The sequence below is a fragment of the Lepidochelys kempii genome, chromosome 1 (genome assembly GCF_965140285.1).
Source record: "Lepidochelys kempii isolate rLepKem1 chromosome 1, rLepKem1.hap1, whole genome shotgun sequence".
Classification (NCBI taxonomy): Eukaryota; Metazoa; Chordata; order Testudines; family Cheloniidae; genus Lepidochelys; species Lepidochelys kempii.
This window is the reverse complement of record NC_136380.1, coordinates 289,460,939-289,484,008: the sequence shown is the minus strand read 5'-3', so window position 1 is coordinate 289,484,008 and position 23,070 is coordinate 289,460,939. Positions and strand designations below refer to the sequence as shown.

The 23,070-nt window shown below is 42.3% G+C and overlaps 1 protein-coding gene across 9 annotated transcripts in view; it reads right to left on the bottom strand.

Moving 5' to 3' along the window:
- Positions 1-23,070, bottom strand: part of GRIP1 (glutamate receptor interacting protein 1) — a 556,578-nt gene that overhangs the window by 87,363 nt on the left and 446,145 nt on the right. The window lies entirely within an intron of this gene.

Sequence of the window (23,070 nt, the reverse complement as noted above, 5' to 3'; positions counted from 1 at the left end):
GCACATTTCCTTGACCTGTCCTCTCTAACATGAACAGAGAGCAACACATGCATGTGTAAATTTCAAAACACAGACGAGAGGACATGTTTGTCATGAGACGTTTGTCATGTTCTTAATCCATTACTGGGGGACAATTAGATACTATGGTGATAAGCACGGTATAAGAGCCAAAATAAAGTTGAATTGATATAGGAGCTAGAGCAGCTCCAATCTTCTGGTAGCATGAGCTGGTCCTGCAGTATATCACGAATATCATTCTCCGTGTTTTACATATGGAGGGGCTGAGGCAGAGATATATTCAGGTGCAATTTTTCAGAAGTGGTTAGTGATTTGGTGCCCAATCTGAGACATGCCTTGGCCCTGATTTTCAGAACTGCTGGGCACACACAACTCCAACTGAAATCAATGAAAGCTGCAGTCTGAAACGGGGCCAAGATGTGTCTACTTGGGCACCCCAAATCAGTGGCCGCATTTGAAAATTTTAGCCTCAATACTTGCTAGACGTCCCGGAGGGTTGTGGCAGAGCTGGGAGTAGAACCTAGGAATCCTATTTCAAAGGCCTGTGCTTTAGCAGCAAGAGTAACTGTACAGATAATTTCACAGTATCTTACACATAGTTTCTTTGCTGAAGACAATGGGAGCAATATAAAAGCACTCAGGGAATCTTTGCTCTTTCATGTTCACTTTTTTCATTAGCTCACAACCCATTCATTATTGTCAGAGAGTATCTTAAACTGCACTTAATATATCTTGCTGTCTTTTCTCTGGTTTGTTTATTGTATGTTTAAGGATCATTGTTTTAGAACTATCACCCACTTGATGTCCTTCAAAAACACACTCTGCCCCCTCCCTGTAATACTGTGGAGACACTGAAGTTGTCCTGGCTTTCTCAGTGGTCAAAATGGGGGAACATGGTGGTACTTTGCTATCACGCCCCATCTACTATGCTTGACAATCCAATAATCATATCTCCTTGCCGTGCCACAATCCCTTAATTGCCCAACACCCCCTTTTCAGATCCTAATCTGGTGGCTCCTTTTCAGCCTCCTCCAACTGTGTGCTGTTTCCATGGTCACTTGCATAAAGGGAAACCGTTAAAGGGACCATCGGCCCATTTTCAAGCCACAGATTGCTTTTGTAGTGGAAGTGAGCAAGTTCCAGGGGTAGGGTAGCTTTCCTCAGCTCAGTTCCTTCAATCCCCTCTCGACCAGTGCCCTTGTCTCTTCCCCTGTTGTCTTGCTCCCCTGCAGGTCTATCAAAGACAGGAAGAGAGGAAGCCCTTGGCACTTATTTTGTTTGGTTATGCTTTTGACACAAGTAATGGGTCCTGTGGGGAGAGGCAGCTTGAATATTGGCATGCTATACCGAGGCCTACCAATACATTCAAGCCCTGCATTTTTCATTACTAACATCTGGTCATCCTTTGTTTGGCTCATTCTTCTCTCTCTCTTTCTCAATCTCATTTACTTTAATTGTTATGGCATTTCATTAATTCAGATTTAATGTCAAGCAGATGATTAACCTAGCCTCACTATCCCCTCTCCCACACATGGTTGATGGTTCCTTAATGTCATCACTCCAACTTTCAAGGGGGTTATATATTTTATTTAAACTCCCATAATGCACTCCAGGGTGGCTTGTCTCTCTAATCCTCACTTTGCAAAAAAGCTAGCGTCAGTGTTAGCCATGGACTAATATGGGTCTATTTAAAAAATGGGACTTGGGTGGAGGCTGAATGGTTTAGGAAAAAAGCGGTAGTAGTAACAGGGAGAGAGAGCACAGCTGTTACAGAGAAAACGTCTGCAGCATCTCAAGGGCAGGGGAGCAACATTACAGCCAGCAATGACCATTATCAATCATAATATTATACTATTCTTCATATTCTACTGTCTATAAAGGTCATGAGTAAACCATACAGTACTGGCATTTATATTCAGTTTTACTATGATAAAATAATGTTTGCACCCTGGCTTCATTCCTGCTTCATTAAACAGAATAACCTTTTTTATTTCAGATCTTGTGGGGAAATTAGAAACATCCTCAGCCAGCAAGCACTAATAATGAAGGCTGAAAAGCCAAGATCATCAACAGTATTTCTAATTCTCCCTCAAGAACGGGAATAAAGAAAATATTAATATGCTTAACGATGTCTGACACTTTAGCCCCAAAATATATTTTGGAATGGAGTAAGCTGGTACTGTACAACTGCAAGCAGTATTCAGGTAGTGAAGCACGCAAGTTTATTTAATAATATAACAGCTATTTAAAAATTAAAAGGCATTCTTGTTCAAAGGGTTTGTGGCAACCTCAGAGGCCCACTGTATAACCTTCCAAAACATGTGTTTTCCCAGTGCCTCTGATTTTGGAAAATGTGTGTGGTCCATCAAGGCTCCAGAATGAGTAATCAGAGCATAAGAACCGCCATACTGAGTCACACCAATGGGCCATCTAGCCCGGTATCATGTTTTCGACAGTGGCCAGCATCAGAGCTTCAGGGGGAATGTAGTGAACAGGGCAGTTGGAGTGATCCTCTTCTGTCTTCCCCTCTTGGCTTCTGGTTGTCAGAGTTTAGGGTCACCCCAAGCATGAGGTTACATCCCTGACCATCTTTACTAATAGCCATTGATGGATCTATACTCCATGAACTTATCTAGTTCTTTTTCGAATGCAGTTATGTTTTTGGACATCACAACATCCTACGACAATGAGTTCCACAGGTTAACTATGCTTTGTTGAACAGGTACTTCCTCTTATTTGTATTATACCTGCTGCCTATTAATTTCATCGGGTAACCCCTGTTTTTTGTATTATGGGAAAGGTTAAATAACACTTCTTTATTCACCCTTTCCACACAATTAATGATTTCACAGACCTCTATTATACCTCCCTTATTTGTCTCTTTTCTAAACTGAATAGCCCTAATATTTTTAATCTTTCCTCGTATGGAAATCGTTCCATAGCCTTGATCATCTTTGTTGCCCTTCTCTGAACTTTTCCAGTTCCACTATCTGCTGTTTGAGATGGGGTGACCAGAACTCGGTACAGTATTACAAGATGTGTGTACACCATGCATTTATATAGTGGTATTATACTTTCTGTCTTATTTGCTACCCTTTCCTGACAGTTCCTAACATTGTGCTTGTCTTTTTGACCACTGCTGAAGTTTTTGGAGAACTATCTATTGTGCCTCCAAGATCTTTCTTTAGTGGTAACAGCTAGTTAGAACCCACCATTTTATGTGCATGTCTGGGATTATTTTTTTCAAAGTGCATTACTTTTCACTTAACAATATTGAATTTCGTCTGGCATTTTGTTGCCCAATCACCCAGTTTTGTGAGATCCCTTTGTAAGTCTTTGCAGTCATCTGCGGATTTACCTATCTTGAATAATTTTGTAACATCTGCAAATTTTGCCACCTCACTGGTCACTCCCTTTTCTAGACCATTTATGAATATGTTGAACAGCACAGGTTCCAGTACAGATCCTTAGGGGACCCCGCTATTTACCTCTCTCCATTGTGAAAACTGACTGTTTATTCCTACCCTTTGTTTCCTATCTTTTAACAAGTCACAGATTCATAGAAGGACCTTCCCTGTTATCTGCTGACCACTTAGTGTCCTAAGAACCTTTGGTGAGCGACCTTGTCAAAGGCTTTCTGGGTACTTTCTGAAAATCCAACTACACCGTATCAACTGGATTACTCTTGTCCACATGCTTGTTGACACCTCTAAAGAATTTGAATAGATTGGTGAGGCATGACTTCCCTTTAAAAAACTCATGTTGACTCTTTCTCAACCAATCATGTTTATCTATATGTTTGATAATTCTGTTTTTTATTATAGTTTCTACCAATTTGCCCAAAGCTGAAGTTAGACTTACTGGACTGTAATTGCCAAGATTGCCTCTAGAGCCCTTTTTAAAAACTGGCATTACATTAGCTATCTTATGTTACATACTACAGTTAGTAGTTCTGCAATTTCATATTTGAGTTCCTTCAGAGCTCTTGGGCAAATACCATCTGGTCCTGGTGACTCATTACTGTTTATTTTATCCATTTCTCTAAAACCTCCTCTATTGACACATCAGTTTAGGACTGTATTTCACATGTTGCTCACAAAGGAGAGCTCTGATGTGGGTATCTCCCCCAGATTCGCAGCAGTGAAGACTGATACAGCTTCCCCACAGTGGCCTGGTCTTCCTTGAGTGCTCCTTTAGACATCTGGTCATCTAGTGGCCCCATTACCTGTTCGGCAGGCTTCCTGCTTCTGATGTACTTTAAAAAAAAAATCTTACTGTTAGTTTTCGTATCTTTAGCAAGTTGGAGCATGGAGGGCCCCCTTTTTAGGCTCAGCACTCTTCCACCTCCCACCAGCTCAGAACCAACATCAAAACTCAACCTCCTACTTTATTCACACCCCTGCTCTCTCACTCAGTGCCCTCCTGGTCACAAACCCAAACAATATGTTGCTTAACTGGACAAGCAACAGCAGAAAGAGACTCTAGTTTTAAGAAGCATGTGTGGGGGGGATGGGAGGGAGGGTCCTATACCTGCCTCTTTCTGGCTAATCTCAATTAACCCCAAACAAGCCTGCATTCTTTGCTCCGCATATGCCCCCCTCTGCTGCCTGCCTGAAAATCATATGTTGCATGGTAAGTGCAGATGGCACAAGCTCAGTTCCAGCCAAGTGCACTACAATGGCTGGAGCACACAGGGGCTGGGAAACTCACGCTCCTACGATGACTCTCTCAGTGGCATGAGATGATATTGCAACATGCAATACTGCACCCATGTTATAGGTACAACCGTTTATAGTCCATTTGACAACTCGGGCATGATGACTGTGGTTTAGCCTCCCAATTTCTAATGACTAGCTGCTCCTGCAGCCAGCCCAGAACTGTTACACAGAATTAGATTGCTGTGAAACAGCTCATAAAGACAGCCTGTGTGGAACCTAGAATTTAGCCTACATTTGATTCAAGGAACTGTAAGGTGGAACAATACTGCAACCCTGACTAATGTCTTCATCCCAAGAAATAAGAGGATCTTACAGCGGTATAGATACAATTTAAACTCTTCTGCTGAAAGGTCCTACAAGAACAAACCATTGGGCAGTGTTTTCTCCATTCTAGAGGGTGTGTGCATGCGTATATCACTGCTCTACCCGGGTGTTAAAGTCTTGTGAGTAAATAGGAAATTGAAATATACAAGAATCCTGGTCTCTTCAGAAGGAGCCAAGTTCTTGCAAGGTTCTGTACTTGCCTGTTTGCATAGAGCAAACAGGCAGAGTAGAGTGTCAGCACAATTTGCATGTGTGCCTGCAAACTAAAACACAGCTGGTGTTTGATTTGACGTCTGCCAGCATGGAAAGTGTGCCTTTCAGCGCACACCGCTAGAGAGAATATAAAGTGCTGCAATGCCCATAAATTAAGTCCAGTTGCCACAATGTTTCTAGCCTTCCATTTAACAGCAACAGCTGTAATTAAAGAGAGAGAGCCTAGAGCCCTTTTACAAAGCCTGCAGAACACAAAGCTCCTAACTCCCAGAATATGACAAATAGGAAGGAGCACTTTGAATACCCAAACTATCATACCCTCTGAAGCTGACAGAGTTCACTTCTGTTATATTAGACCCCACAACTCTACAAGTACAATGACATTCCTGAAAGCTCCTAATCACAAGGTATGCACTGGACAATGTTGCTAACTTCCTAATTCTTGATATTAACCAAAATGGTATAGCTAATATGCCAAAAAATAAAATAAAGCCTCTGAACATTATTTTGAAGGTAAGATTAATTGGATTGTTAACTTATTATTTATAATTTACACTCTGATAGCAACCCCAGTGGGCAGCTAGGCAAAGTCCCTGCCTTGGACTGTTCACTTCAGACTTGCTTTTGCTCTCATTGAAATTAAGAGTATCAGGAATGGGCCCTCAGTTTGTACGTTGTTTGGGGCAGGGACTTTATACTCATCTGTTAAACAACTGAATGCATGTCTTCACACCTGTTGGAAAAGCCTGCTGGCACATCACAAACCATTAAAAAATAAAATAAAAAAAGAGAATAGTTTGCAAGTGTAAATTTCTGAAGCTATAAGCTTGTACCATCATAAATATCTGTTACTGAAAAACTCTGGTATTCTTTCAATAGTCGGTGCACTGGCTTATGATGTGCTACCATGACTGGATTTGATATTCATGGACCGTGGTTTAGAATGAGAGTGTTGCAGGTATCGAGGGATGCTAGAAAGGGTAAGAAGGGCTATCAAATGCCAGCTAGTGATGAAATGAGATTTTAGTAGTATTTACCAAGAAACAAGCTGGTTAATTGTTCTCCAAATCATACTTCTAGTATTGCCTCAGGAGCAATTCAATAGAAGAACAGATGGAGCTAAAGATGGCAGGGGTGAATGACAGTCCAGAATTTAGGTAAATTGCTCTACAATCTAACATTAAAAAATGCTGCTCTTGGAAAGCACGCATAATATATGCACTTTGATACAAAATGGTGGGTATGGGTTAGCTCATGCCTATATATTAGTATCCCTCCCCCTGACTACACACACAAGTAGCTGGTACCAGAGCTGGTCAAAAACCACAGAAACATTTCTGAAAATTAAAAAAAAAAAAAAAATCCCTTGCAAAAAATTTTCATTGAAACCTCAAATGTTTGAAAAAATCCAACTATGCTACAAGCTGGTCAAAAAACAGCAAACAATTTTTTGCAAGAAAATTTGTAAAATAACAAAAAATTTAAAAATTCAAAAATTTCCAATTCCTGCCCATCTTCCACCCTAAAGGTGAACCTCCAAGCAAACCTAGAATTTCTTGTTTTGTCCTTTATTGCTCCTTTATGATTCTTTTTATTTTAAACTAAAGGGGCACATGGGGAGTGTTTGTTTGCTTTTACTTTTGAAATATCAGGATTTCACTGTCTTTACTTTGCTTGTGGATCCTGGCAAGGTCTATTCTAGATAATATGGATAGTGATTTCATATGACACTGTTACCTCAGCTGCATCTCTTCTGCCACAGATGAGTGGGGAGGGGATGCTGACTCAAGAACATCCCTATTCAAAGTCTCCAAATCTTGCTAGCGACCTATAGCAAAGCAAAGCAAGTGAGGATCTAATAATTCTAATGTACAAAGAGGCCTGCCAAGTGACACCAGCTTTCACACTTTGCCTGTATGTCAGCTGGAATCTCATGCATCAAGCTGAGCTATGAGCAGGCTGCAGGCATTTGCCTGCAGTTGTACTTTCCAGCCTGATGGGGCCACTGTGGCCTGTAGCCACAGGCCTCCTCTTTAGCAGCCCTTTTTAGATTATAGCCAGCAAGGAGCAGCCAGGAGAAGGTTGTGGGTGCAGCACAAGGTGAGGGGGCCAATATTGCCCCCAAGATCCTTCCTAAATCACAGATTCCCAGCAAAAACAAATACACACCATTCCTCCCCTAGCAAACCCTCACCCTTCCCCAAGAGCCACAAGGATCCCACTGCCAGCAACTGCCAAGCAACTGCCAGCAACTCCAAGCACCTGAGCACTCCATCTCCTTTCTGCGTCCCCATCCAGTTAGCCTGTCAGATAGCCCCCACATTACTCCTAACATTAGCTCCCAAAGAGAGAGCCACCGGCTTCGCCTCAGACAACCTCCAGCAACCACCATCTCCATTTGCCAAGTTTGGGCACCTCCATATCCTACACCTGACATTGCTAAGAGCACAGTGTGTTGACTGTAAGCTACAGTTTATAGTTATATGATATGGTTATATTAAAAAAAATGTATAAAAGGTCACTTAGAGCTTCACAAAAAATGCAAACATGAAAAAAGCAGACAAATCATTTAAAAATAATTAACATTGAGACAGTCTTTATCCATTATTACACATACACACAAAAACGATGTTAAAAGATTATTATTAAGGTTGCAAAGTCAAGTATTCAAAAGTTAGGAAATGCCAGAATTAAGGTTAGTTTGATTCCCTTGTGCACGTACAACATGATAGTCATTAATCATATGAACACATACCATTTTTCCACATGATTCCTGCCTCATTTCGTGCACAAGATGGACAGTGCTCATTTAATGAGCAGTTATTCAATATTTTGTGTTATCCTCATATTCAGTGTGTGGCCCCAGACCTTATTTACTGCACACTATCCAACGCTGCTCTCAAGACAGAATTATTAGTTTCTACATGGGCTTTTCTATGGCATTTATCATTATAACATTTGAAAGTTTCACAAACATTAATGAATGTAAAAAGAAAAGGAGGACTTGTGGCACCTTAGAGATTAACAAATTTATTTGAGCATAAGCTTTTGTGAGCTACTCACTTCTTTTTGTGGATACAGACTAACACCGCCGCTACTCTGAAACCTGTCATTAATGAATGTATTACTACAACGTCCCTGTGAGGTGAAGAGGGTGGCCAATGTCCCCATTTTACAGAAGAGGAACTGAGGCTGAGAGATTAAAGTCAGAAGTATCCACTAATTATGGGTGGCCAATTTGAGATGCCTGGGACATGATTTTTTCAGAGTACAGTAAAGCCTCACAGTTACAAACACCTCGGGTATGGAGGTTGTTCGTAACTCTGAAATGTTTGTAGATCTGAACAAAATGTTATGGTTGTTCTTTCAAAAGTTTACAACTGAACATTCAAAATACAGCTTTGAAACTTTACTATGCAGAAGAAAAATGCTACTTTCCCTTTATTTTTTTAGTAGTTTAGTACTGTACTGTGTTTATTTTTTTGTCTGTCTTTGAGGCTGCCTGATTGAGTACTTCCGGTTCCAAATGAGGTGTGTGGTTGACTGGTCAGTTTGTAACTCTGGTGTTCGTAACTCTGAGGTTCTATTGTACTTACCAGTATATAGCACCTTATATATTCAAAGCACAGCTCGCACTGATTTCAGTAGCATCTGAGAGTGCTCAGCACTTCTGTAAATCAGACCTCAGGGTCTCATGCTGGGCATCCAGAATATGAGGAACACACAATTAGTGACCACCTATGAAAAGTTTGCTTTAAATGACTGTCCCAGCATCAGACAGGAACCCTGTGGCAGAGGCAGGAAAATAATTCAATTTTCCAGAGCAGCATTCAACTGCCATGAGACCATCATTTCCCTTCCTACACTCCCCTGCCTCATTCACTACAAATCTTTAAACTTCTGCAGTAAATGAAGCAAGGGTCTTTCAGACAACAGGGATCCTACACACAACAATCTCCTTCACTACACAATCCTGATTCGTCCCAAAAACAGGTCTAGCCTGTGCACTGAATGAGGCCTAGAAAAAAAAAAAGTGATTAGGTAATTAAAGACTATTATAATGCACACGCACAAGGGGGCTGAATTAAGGTTTGCAACAGCAACCTTAATTCTGGCATTTCCTAACTTTTGCGTGCTTGACTTTCCAACCTTAATAAAATCTATTTAACATAGTTTGTCTGTTATTTCCTAGGTTTTGAAAAAAGCAAACTGAAAAAAACAGAAGTTCCACCTTGTGGTACTGGAAAGGGTCATCAGCAGGGTTGGAACCTTTAGATCCATCACACAGACCTCTGCTACCTGACCTAACAGAGTAATAGATTGCAGTAGTAGGTTGTCATCCTCTGTGTGACCAACACTAGAAGGGAATGAGACACACCCTTTGCCAGTGAATTTCACAGGTATTTGCTGACAATAGAGGAACTGAGATACTCAGAAATAGCAGGTCAGGGATAGTCAATTATTTTTTGTCAAGGTCCAAATTTCAAGAAACATTTTTCACACCACAATAACAATAACAATAAGAAGTCAATAAAAAGATTTCACAGTCTGTTCAAAAGAGCTGGTGGTCCAGAGGTGGCCCACGGTCCGCCTATTGACCACTCCCGTAGTAGGTTCTGTTACAGTTTGTGTGGGGGTGAGCTGGGGAGGGGAGTGTTCTCTAGTGGTCACAGTTCCTTCTGCTTGTTCCCACCAAACTTGATTCCTTCTGCTCTGTCCTCTCTAATGTATCTCTGTACCAGTCCTTTCTGTCCCCTACCCTGGCTCCTCATATCTCAATCCTGTACTCCTCATTTAGTACCAACACTCTAATTTCTAATCTCAGTCCCAGTTTCCTTGCCCAGCCAGTCCCAGTCTCGGACCCCGACTCCTTGTCCATTGTCAGTCTCCCTCCTACATTAGCTCCCAGTTCTTCCCTGCCTGTTTCCCTCCCCAACTCCCAGTCTCCTTGCCCAGCCCGCCTCACTCTCCCCCTAACTCCTAGTCCCAGTTTCCCTTCCCCACTGCACCAGCCTCCAGTCTGAGTCTTCCCCCCATAACCCTCAGGGTCATTGTCCTAATCTACTCCTCAACCCTGCCCCGATTCTTGCCCACTCTGCATTTGAATCAGGCAGCTTGCTCCTCCTCATGGCTGGGACCCAGCAGGGGGAACATTGGAAGTACAGGAGAGACAGTCCTTCTACTCTCAGTTCTGGTGCCTGGACCTGGAACTGGCCCAACTCAGAGTAGCCCAGAGTTGCAATTACAGTAAAAGTCCTGCTAAGCCCCAGAAATGAGCATGGTCAGTACAGATGGAATCTTCAAGGAATTTAACTGCTAAGCTCTAGACAGTTTCTACTGAGCATATTTGAGCTGTGATTTTTCAAAGGCTTATAACTCAGTGGGTGGATTTTCACAGAGACAGCACAAGGCACATTCTGACACATAGGCCATTCCCTTCTAAATTCAGAGTCCCTGCTCCAAAGCATGAGGTACTAGAGCTTCTCAAAGAAAAGGTTGCTGGTTGGTTTTTTGCTTCTTTGTTTTTTGATATGGGTAGAGCACATATTTTTCTCTAACTTAATTCTTAGAAATTGGTTGAACCATTTTGGGTGAAATTTTCCCAAAAAATCAGCCTGAGGCAGACACTCAATATGGAAAATATCAGCCCAAATGTTTAAAGTTTGAAAAAGTTATAAGCAACTGAAAACAGGGGAAGTGTCCGGCAACCTTCATAATAGGCACCTATAATAAAGAGAATGTATACATTATAATTAAGGCTGCAAATTTGCCTCGGAGGTCACGGATTTTGGCTTTGCAGTTGGCTTTTAATGTAAACAAGGCAGCTGACACCTGCCTACTATTCTCTAACAAGCTAAAGAATGACAGAATACACTGTGTGAGACAAACCAGCAACATGAACACTTCTCTGTGATTTATAACATCAAAGGCAGATATTTGAAATCTGGTCTGTTACTTGAAAACCTGAAACTTAAATGAAATTCACAGTAGCTGCCAGTGTATCAGTTTCTCAAGTATGCTTTAGGTAAGGGTTTGTGCAGTGTTCTAACTCCACATGAAAACGGGGGTGGACTATAAAAGTTGTCTCGAAGCTGGCAATTTGATACATCTACATCCTGTCCTCAAGTTAGTGCTAATGACCCACAAGAGAGAAATCCTGATTAAATTATAAGCACAGAACGTTAAAGCACAATATTCTCTTTTCTTGATAAGAAACAAATGGAGTCTTTTAACATTACAGGTTTCAGAGTAACAGCCGTGTTAGTCTGTATTCGCAAAAAGAAAAGGAGTACTTGTGGCACCTTAGAGACTAACCAATTTATTTGAGCATGAGCTTTCGTGAGCTACAGCTCACTTCATCGGATGCATACTGTGGAAACTGCAGAAGACATTATATACACAGAGACCATGAAACAATACCTCCTCCCACCCCACTCTCCTGCTGGTAATAGCTTATCTAAAGTGATCATCAAGTTGGGCCATTTCCAGAAATTCCAGGTATTGTTTCATGGTCTCTGTGTATATAATATCTTCTGCAGTTTCCACAGTATGCATCCGATGAAGCGAGCTGTAGCTCACGAAAGCTCATGCTCAAATAAATTGGTTAGTCTCTAAGGTGCCACAAGTACTCCTTTTCTTTTTAACATTACGCTATTTTTGCAGACACTATTCATACCACATATAGAGTGAGGTGGTTTTGGTTGTGTTTTTAAAGTGCACCACAATTAAGTCCTCAGCAATGCAGTCAGGGGGGCGTTCCCCCACCCCCCTAATATCCTTGCCAGACACAGCCAGCAAAAGCGCTAGCGCTGATGCAGTTATACCAGCAAATATGTTCTGTTGATGGTATAGCTTATTTCTTTTGGGAACTAGTTTAACCTATACCAGCAAAAAAGCCCTCTTTTGCCAATCTGGGCTGTCCCCACACTGGGTGAGTGGGGGGGTTGTTGATATAGTTGTACCAGGATAACTATAATGGCAAACTCCTTCAAATGTAGACAAGACCATACTCTTTGTCCATTGGGGCCTCATCTAAAGGCCACTGAAGTCAACAGGAATGTTCCTTTCCAACATGCAGGAATTCTATTCCATCCTTAGTCCTTGGTCTCCTGGTTTGCTGCAGTGTCACTAAGCCAGCTCCAGTGGCTGACATTTTTTAATTAGATTTTTCTGATTATAGAGCTTCTCCTGCACTGAACTGTATTCTATGTTGAGACATTTTTTTAATCTTTGAGATGCTTAATTATCAGCCTGCCTTTGTGACATCATGATATTTTTGCCCTGAATTTAAGCACTTCATCTGCCTTGCTCCATTATTTTTTAGACTCTCATAAACTGAGAGGACTTATTATGCCAATTAGTTTGGTTTTATCCAACTCAGTAAGTAACAGATGAGCCATCCTAAAGAATGAACATTTGTTTAATCTCCACTGAGGTTTAGATGTGTGCGTATGGTTGGGACTGCAGCCCTCTTTCCTGCTACTCTTCCCACCCCCATGCCCAGCATATCAGGATAGTCTTCATTCAAAGTGGCGAGACATCTGATTAATCCTTTCCCCACCTGTGGCACTACAATTATACTTCATACAAGGTATGGAAAGAGGACATTTTTCTCTAACCAGTAAGGGAAATTCCTTGTAGAAGACATTCTTCAGGCTGGAGGATTGCTCGCATATACCTGCTGGAAGCAGGCAGCAATTCCATGCCTATTCTAAAAGGCTTAAAAGTTAGCAGCTATAATGCTAACACCAACCAAACAGAATGCATGCTCTTCATTTTTAGAGGTGGGTGGTTTCATCCAGGTTGGCGGATGTCTACCTAAGAGAAAATAAACAGTACAAATATATCCGCACTCTCATATGGGACATCCACCAAATAGGAGGACTGCTGGGAAGTAGCAAGCAGTGGAACGACAACAAAGAAAATGAGTTGAAATTAAAAACTTGAGATAACTACATAGTCATCCATTTTATAGATCCCATCCAAAACCTGTTAAAATGGAGTTAAGATTGAGAGTGCCTACCAGTCATTTAACGTGAAATATATTACCTGGATGCTGTTGTTATCCCCAAATCAAGCACTATAAACCCAGGAAATTCAGAGTAAAGGTTAAACCAAAGAGAAATCCAAACATCCTAGGGTTTGGAAACGCACAGTTAGAGCACCCGAACAATTTTAACTTTGCCTTGTTGAAACACCATGCAACAACCTATTATTAGGATTAAAGCATTTCAGTCGTTGTGGTCCCAGATTAGATTCAACTACTTTATAGAGACACATTGGCGTTTTTTCCCCACTCATGGCATGACTACAAGGCACAGTTAAAGAGTTACAGATAGCTAAACAATGGATACCTCAGAGACTTGAGAGACCTGAGAGGCACAGGTTGGGCTAGGCTAGGCTTTTCTTCTAGTGCTTTGTACAAGCACTTTTCAAAGACAGACCCAGAACCCTGAATTCAATCTTTATATAAAGAGCAGAGGTTGAGTTTTAATTACCTTTAGTTACCCTGCCTCAGTGTGTGTAGCTGGCAGGTGAAACTAAGTTACACTGCTGCGGAATACTTGAGAGAAAGCAGCACAATAAAAATGGTAGGCTGGCAAAGCCACATTAGCACTGATGTAGCTCTTCAGAGGCGTAGGTGCTGATACCTCCAGGGCCAACTGGTTGTAGGGAGAATAGCAGGAAAGACACTGTGCTCAGAAAAGCTTTTCCCGGGAGTGAAATGAAAATTAAATGAAAATGAGAAGTTCTCCAAAACCGTTATTTCTTTTAGTAACGAGAGAGGCAGAGGCAGCTGTTTCACACGGGTTGCTGCCTGCATCTCATTGAGGAATACAGAAACTTTAATTGGCACCCAAAAAGTCAGACCAGCTCCCTTCAGAGGACATGGGAAGACATACCAGCAGGCCTCCACAGCGACAGATGCTCTGCATGAAAAAATGCTACGTACTTTACATTGAATTTTCAAAAAATCAGACAATATTTAGATCAGCACTAGATAGTACGGGTTCTAACTTCCTAATGAATCTTTGAAAGCAGATGTCTTCACTTCTCTGTGTCCAACTTAACAGAAAGTATAGCACAGAACAACATTTTTCTATTATAAATGGCTCTCTAAATAGAATGAATCCCTCTTCTCTCTTATTATTTCAGATAATGAAACTTTATTTTTACTTATTCTGTAATAATAAAATGTTATTTCACCTTTACAGTTTTCCTCTCATACAGAACAATGTTCATGAAGTGGCATTTAATGAGCCTTTGGTTTCCAAAGTCCTAGAGAGAAATGTTAATTGGGCCCGTTAGAATCATTTGTAAGCTATAAGATACCAATGAACTCTTTTTACTTCTCTTCAGGGACAATTGTGAAGTTTTATAAAGAAAAAAAATGCCGTAAGTGTAAAAGGTAAAGATTCCTCCCTGTTTTTCAGTAATCTTCTATTCACAGACATGGACAACGAATTAGAACAACAAACAAAAGTAGACAACAAATGAGAAAGCCAAGTGAATTTAGCAGATCCAGTATAACACATGGAGTTTGTAACACCATCTATTACTAAGGTTGCCTGACGCTTCCCATTATAAGACCCTGTTTTCTGTTGTTTATAACTTTGCCAAACTAACTATTTGGGCTGAAATTTTCCATGCTAGATGTGTGCCTGAGGCTGTTATTTATTAATTATTACTTTTGAAAACTTCAGCTAAAATAATTCTGCCATTTCTGAGAACGAGGCTAGGGGAAAAAACATTGTTCTGCCCATTTTCAAAAGTTTTGTCAGCCTTTACATTGAAAATCTCTAGCACCCCCATGCCTTTGAGCAGAGACTTGAAATTTGGAAAGGAGTTGCCTTTGTGTCAGGGACATCTGTTTGGCCATCCTCATGAAAACTGCCTGAATGTGGACAAGTTATAAGTCCTTGAAAAACTGCAATTTGCACATGCCCACTAGAGACTTCTTAGCGTCTAGCACAGGAGTCGGCAACCTTTCAGAAGTGGTGTGCTGAGTCTTCATTTATTCACCCTAATTTAAGGTTTCGTGTGCCGGTAATACATTTTAACGTTTTTAGAAGGTCTCGCTCTATAAGTCTATATTATGTAACTAAACTATTGTTGTATGTAAAGTAAACAAGATTTTTAAAATGTTTAAGAAGCTTCATAAGTTAACATGCAGATCTTATCAGTTTAGTGCCGTGGTTCTTAACCTGGGGTGCACATACCCCCTGGGGGTTCGAGATATGAGAGATTTTTTTAGAAGGTAAATCATCGAAAACACAAGTTAAGCACAGGCACATAAGTACAACTACTTTGTTTCATCAAACCTCTGTATTTATTAACGTTATACATTTTTTAACGATTACTGTAATATACAAAGTTTTTAAGTTTTTAAGCTAATTGTAGTGTAATTTTTGATAAGTGCTGCAGAGCGCTGGGCCCAGGCCAGGAGCAGAGCCCTGGGCTGGCTGCCGGTACCCCAAGCTGGCAGGAGGGCTGAGCAGGACTGGAGGCCTGGACCCTGGCTGGCAGGGGGCCGGGCGGCTGGAACCCCAGACCAGCAGCGAAGTGAGCGGGGCCGGCAGCTGGTACCCCAGGCTGGCAGCAGACTGAGCAGGGCAGATGGCCGGGACCCCGGCTGGTAAGGGACCGGTGGCCGGAACCCCAGACTGTTAGCGGGCTGAGCTGGGTGGCGGACATAACCCCAGACTGGCAGCGGCTCACCTGCTGCCGGTCTAGGGTTCAGCCGGCTCCTGCCAGCCAGGGTCCCAGACACCGGCCCCGTTCAGAGGTTCCGTTCACTCAGGACGGCAGTGGGCTGAGCGGGGCCAGCGGCCAAGACCCTGGCTGGCAAGGGGCCAGCGGCTGGAACTCCAGACCATCAGTGGGCTGAGTGAGGCCAGCGGACAGAACCCCAGACTGGCAGCGGGCTGAGCGGCTCATCCCGCCGCCGGTCTGGGGTTCCGTCCGCCGGCTCCTGCCAGCTGGGGTCCTGGCCGCTGGCCCTGCTCAGCCTGCCGCCAGCCTGGGGTTCCATACACCCAGGCAGCCAGCGGGCTGAGCAGAGCCAGCAGCCGGGACCCCGGCTGGCAGCAGTGTGTCAGTAAAAATCGGTATGCATGCCGCAGGTTGCCGACCCCTCGTCTAGCACCTAAATTCTCCAAAGATTCTGTCTGCACTGGGGATGCTCCATTCTGGTGCTGAGCAAGACTTTCCCTGCAACTGCACCTCTGGGCTGCTGTGAGCCATGCCAGATCCTGATCCTGGTACCTGAACTAGAAGCAGGGAACCTGTCTCCTGTGCTCTCAGGATATGCCTACAGGGATAAAAAAACCTGCAGCTGGCCCGCGTCAGCTGTCTTGGTCTCATGGGGCTCATGGTCTAGGGCTGAAAACTTGCTGTGTAGATGTTTGAGCTCGAGCTGGAGCCTGAGCTCCGGGACTCTGTGGGGGTGGAAGGTCCCAGAGCCCAGGCTCCAGCCCAAGCCCAAATGTCCACACCACAATTTTTAGCCCCACATTCTGAGTCCCACAAGCCCGAGTCAGCCAACCTCAGTCAGCCAAAGTCTTTTATCCCTGTGTAGACTTTCCCTCAATGACATCCCCTTCCCCGCCCTGCTGGGCTCAGGCAATAAGGAAGAAGCTGCCTGATTTGCATGTGAAGGAGAGAAGAGCCAGACCTGCCAGTGGGAATAGAGGTGGGAGCAGATTTAAACAGGGATCCTTGGGGTGGAGGGAAGACTGGGACTGGAAGAGGGAAACCGGGACTGGTAGCTGGGGTGGGTAGGAGACTGGGACTTGCACTGGAACCTGGGGTGAGGGGGACGGGGGGGGATGGGGGGGGGAGACTGGGAGTTGAGGGGAGAGATTGCGGCTGGCTGGTCAAACAGACTGGGACAAGGAGCCATAGATTGGACACTGAGACTGGATGAGGAACCTGGGGAGGGAGACCGGGACAACAGGCAACCTTAGCAGTGGCATTTCCTAACTTTTATGTGCTTGACTTTGCAAACTTAATAGTGTTCTTTGAATGTAGGGGGACTTTTTTTCAGTGTGTAATGATAACTAGGCAGATTAATATTTCAGCTCTTAAGGCTACTCTGACAATAACAGTAGTTTTCAGTATAAATTTGACACACATAACGAGTCTGCCCCTGAAGGGACACATGAGAGATAATGTACTTTAAAGGATCAGCAAAAAGAACAGGAGTACTTGTGGCACCTTAGAGACTAACAAATTTATTAGAGCATAAGCTTTCATGGGCTACAGCCCACTTCATCGGATGCATAGAATGGAACGTATAGTAAGAAGATATATATACATACAGATAAGTTGGAAGTTGCCATACACACTGTGAGAGGCTAATTAGTTAAGATGAGCTATTATCAGCAGGAGAAAAAAACTTTTGTAGTGATAATCAAGATGGCCCGTTTAGACAGTTGACAAGAAGGTGTGAGGATACTTAACTTAGGGAAATAGATTTAAAGGATCAGATAATTTGCATTTAGAGTACCATGGGATCCAGGCCTTTTCACAGTGCGGCTATTAGCAGTCTCTTTCAAATGCCAGATCCCTGTCCATGCGTCATGCCAAAGTTTTTAATAGACTCAATCTTTGTTAACTTTAAGTTTTTAACAAAACAGGGGGAGCCAATGCAGAATATAGGACCTGCACCAGGCCCTTGGCTCCCCCAGCTCACAGTGTCTTGCCAAATTCATAACCTTTGCAAGGGTCCTGGCTCCTCCTATTGCTGCAAAGATTTGCAGAGTCCCCAGCTCCTTTGGCTTCCCCTTAATCTGTAGAATTTGGGGGCTCTAAAAGTTCCTCAGGACTCTAGATCCTTTGCTTTATGATGCTCTGTGATGCTTAAGAGCAATCCCCAGGGTTCCTTTTTCTTCTTCTTCACATCTTGCCCTGAACTCGTTTCTAAAAGTGTTCTTCAGGTTGTATAGATTACACAACATGCCTCTTGGACCATGCAGATGCTAGACAGTGCCCTTTCTGCCAGGTGGGTCCTTAGTAAGTCTTTATAAAGAGTTACTAAATAACAAGGCAGATTTTTGTAAATGTATCCTTTTAAAACTGTGATTGCTCTTCAAGTATTTTATGCACCAAATCTTTTAGCTAAAGTGACCCAGTAGGTAAGACACTTGATAGAATATTTTAAAAAGTGTAATTGTAAAGCACTGATAACTTTAAAATATTATGAGTACCTGTCTTCAAACTTTCCAGAAAACAAGCACATTAGTACTTTCCCCTGTGTAAAGTATTTAAGGGAGTAAACATCATGTTCATCTCAGAACTTTGGGTGCAGCTTTGGTAAAGGAGCTGCTACTCAGTGGCTCTATAGTCAGAGTGATTTTTAAAGACCTAGAACTCAAAATCAGCTTGGCCAATTTCATTGTCATTTCGCAGGAAACAATTGTTGCTTCCCACTGTTCAATGAAACTATTGCTACAAACAAATAAGTACTGTAATTGCTAGACAAACAAGTCAAATATGCAAGTTAGAATCCTGTTCCTTTAGTTCTAGAAACGAGAATACAGGTCCCTACTACTTGAGCTAAGAGGAAGCCTCTATTACAGAGGTAGGTTACAGAAGGATCTTTATGTTCTCTCACAGCTGCAGCCCGCCACCTAATGCACATTCAGACACTATAATCTAACAAATGATAATATTTTTGCTTAATTACAACCTCTTTACTGCAAAGATTCCCTATGCAGGAATTGTCAAGGAGCTGTAACAAGGTAAACAGCTTGAAGGGGCAACAATAAGTTATATTTTAGTTAGAGTTGCACAAAAATGTTAGATAGAGATCAAAATTCTAAATCACGGTACTATTTTTATGTCCTGAAATCTAAGCAGATTGATTTATTTTCTTCAAACTTTTCAGAAATGTTTTCATTAGCTTTCAGAGTAAATATAGTAATTATAATTATGTAATTCAGATGTTCTTGAAAAGCCTGAAAAGCATCTTCCCTATTTTGCTCAATATCAAAGAAATCTATTGATAAACTTGTATTCCTCGTCTTGGATGGGGACAGTGGGATTCTTAATTTGGAACTCTTGTCAATATCTTGTTTTGTGACTATAGTGGCACTTTTACAAGATTTCTCATCTGTACCCAAAAAATCTCTGAAATCCAGCTTCTCCTTGAAGAAAACGTGAGCTCCAGATTTGTTTCCTTGGGAAAGCATAATTTAGTGCTCATCCACTATCTAAAATAAACCATTATGAAACTCACTTGGCTAACTACAGTACAATATTTCTAGCTTGAACAATTTGAGGACTTAGTTCAATCTAACGCACTAATTCTCCATGTAGAGATCGTTCTTCTACCCTATACACCATGTCCTCTAAAAACAGAAACATTCCAGTGCAGAACAACAAGATTCACTGGGAAAAAATGTCCCCTGTGTATTATCTCACAAAGCCAATTGACTTGGCTCATATGTTTTCCTCTTCCTGAAGAGATTTTTAAATCACTCATTGATAAGAAACGTTTCAGAGTAACAGCCGTGTTAGTCTGTATTCGCAAAAAGAAAAGGAGTACTTGTGGCACCTTAGAGACTAACCAATTTGTGAGCTGTAGCTCACGAAAGCTCATGCTCAAATAAATTGGTTAGTCTCTAAGGTGCCACAAGTACTCCTTTTCTTATTGATAAGAAAGTGCAGTTAATCTCCCGTCAATGGCTTAATCTAAGGACTACCGTGAAAAATGAAAAAGCCATAAAACCCATGCAGTTTATACTATCTCTGCAAGATACTAAATTTAGTGTGAGAGTTTCATACCCTACTCCTGAGCAGACACACATGGACTTGCAGCATTATTTATTTCTCATAAAATCAGAAATATCTGTGGTCTCCCCTAAATCTTATAAGCAACCATCTTGTTTTATCATCAAAACAGAATGAGATGGTTTTGGGAAAAGAAAGACACCTGGCAGATTGCCATCTCTACTCCTCCAGAACATTTCTATGCTCTGAATTCACTGTAAAGACAGTTTTCCTCCAGCTGTCACTGTAGCACACATTTTCCTATCATTTTCAGAGATGAATCTATTATTTCTTATTCTTATTATTTCAAAGTCCTCTAGAAACTATATCCTAATGTCCTCCATGAATCAGTCTTTTAAACAAGACACATTTCCAAAGAAGAAGCAACATGCAGATAGTATCCCTTTCATGTTGGTAGGTTGACAAGCTTCTTTGCCCAACTCAGCAAGGCACTTAGGCATGTGAGTAACTTTAAGCACATGCATAGTCCCATAAAGTTCAATGCAGCTGGAGGGCCTTCAAGAAGAAAGTGACATGGTCTGATCAACAGGCAAGGAATGCTATTACCATTATTGGTATTACACTAGTGCTTAGAGCCCCAACTCAGATCAGGGCCCCATTGTGTTCGGCTACGTACAGACAGGAAGAGGCAGTCCCTGCCCTATGCTGTTTACAATCTAAACAGACCGGGGGAGGGGGGGGTGGGGGGGCAGGGAAGAGAGGCACAGATAGCATGTCTATACTGCATTGTAAACCCAGGTCAATGGGATTTGAGCTTGTGAACTTGGTGTTTCCAAGCCCATGCTTGAGCGTCCACACTGCACGGTAAATCTGGGCTTACAATTACTGGATCTGGGTCTCTCAGCCATGCTAACATATCCATACTACACTATGCAGACCTTCTGATTCAGCTCTCAGGCTTGAGCTGCATCCACACTGCCAAATGACAGGGAGACTCAGGCTCTGATCCACCTCCCCAGCAGGGTCCTAGGACTCACTTCAGACTGATTTGTGTGTGGATGGAAGAGGGGTTTGGACTCAAACCTGAGTAAGAGCCTGGGCTTAGTGTGCAGTGTACACACAGCTAAAGAGATGAAGTGACTCGCCAAAGATGAAAGTGTAATATAGTAGAACCTCAGAGTTACGAACACCTCAGGATTGGAGGTCGTTTGTAACTCTGAAATGTTCATAACTTTGAACAAAACATTATGCTTGTTCTTTCAAAAGTTTACAACTGAACATTGACTTAATATGGCTTTGAAACTTTACTATGCAGAAGAAAAATGCTGCTTTTAACCATCTTAATTTAAATGAAACAAGTACAGAAACAGTTTTCTTACCCTGTCAAATCTTTTTTTAAACTTTCCCTTTATTTTTTTAGTAGTTTACTTTTAACGCAGTACTGTTCTGTACAGTATTTGCTTCTGGGTCTCTGCTGCCTGACTGCATACTTCTGGTTCCAAATGAGGCGTGTGGTTGACTGGTCAGTTCATAACTCTGGTGTTTGTAACTCTGAGATTCTAGTGTACTGGCCGACAGTACAATACCACCCTACTCTGACTGTGAAGTATGTGATGGTGGTGGTGGAGGAGAGGGTGCAGGAGAAGCCAAAGAGCCATCATTCTATTCACCTCTCGGGGCTGTCAAGGCACTCTGCACAGCCAGTATGTGGTCAGGACTCATTGCCTTCTGAGCATCGCCAGCTGGAGATGACTGGAGCCAGGAGAAAATTCGTTCTCAGTGCAGTCTTGTCCTCTGCCAAGCCTGTACAAATTTCAGAGAAAATACTCTCTGGATTTGAAGCTAGTCCTGTCCAGTACACAGAGGAGTGCGGAGAGGGCACATCCTCTGAAATGGGGACCCAGCTGGAGGCTTAGGTCTTGACCCAAAGCCCACTGAAATAAATGGGAGTCTTTCCATTGACTTCCATTAGCTCTGGATAAAGCCCACAGAGCATTCCCGAGTATTTTTAAATGATTATTTTTAGGTGGAGAACAAAATGAATCTGGTTTCAATTGTGATGCCAGATATCATTGATTTATCCAGACAAGCACCAAAGGTGAAAGGGCAGATGCTTGGACACACTTGACCTCTACTCCTCTATAGCCTCAACATCACCTACATTCATGTTTTCTCCAGAGAAGTTCTCCACCCAAATGGCTGAGCTACCACCTCCTTTCTGGCTGTGGGGCCATTGTGGGTCTCCAGCAGAAACTATCCAAGGCCACCACTGCTTTGCTGATAGTGGAGGGAGCAGATGAATAAATGAGAGTATATGCTATGTGAAGAAAAAGTACTTCCAGAAGTAAGAGAGCTGTTCTAGGATAAACACCTGTCTGAAGTTTTATTTCTAAATGTCAATCTTTTCCAAAGCCTGGGCATTTGAATCCATGCTACGTGGCAAAATTCAAATAGGTCACTTTCCTGCCAGGCAGGAACAGAACGAGGCAGCTGAGGAGGAATGGATGACGAAAGGCTCCCAAAGAGAGTGGAGATGCTTCAGTTCAACTGATTGTCTTTCCTGCCTACTGCTGCTGTTGATCCTGCACTTTGTGATGTGCACAGCATGTTTCAGAATATGTCTTAACCAGCCAGGAATGTAATGGCAGGGGCAGACATGGGCCAAGTTTAGTCAAATTTCTCTGTACTCTATAAAGGCAGAAAATCGATATATTAGTATTTCTACAGTGTAATGGGTGTGCACACTGCCGTACAAACATATGCTGATATAAAAAGGCAAGCTCCCCATCATCAAGAGCCTTCAATCTAAGTGATACAAATGAGGGTGATGGAACGTCTCTCCAAAAGCAGATGAAACATCTGTTCAAAACTCTGCTGTAAAAAAAAAAAAAATAAAAAATCTACTGTGTCTCACATTCTGGCCCTGTTCAGCCCCTCATCAAATATCTTCACTGGATTCCTGTTGCATCCTGTATCAAAATTCAAGCTCATTTTGCATCTCACAGTTTATCTCCTTTCTACCTCCTCCTGCTCTCTCACATACCTTCTTTGCACAACCGTTTCA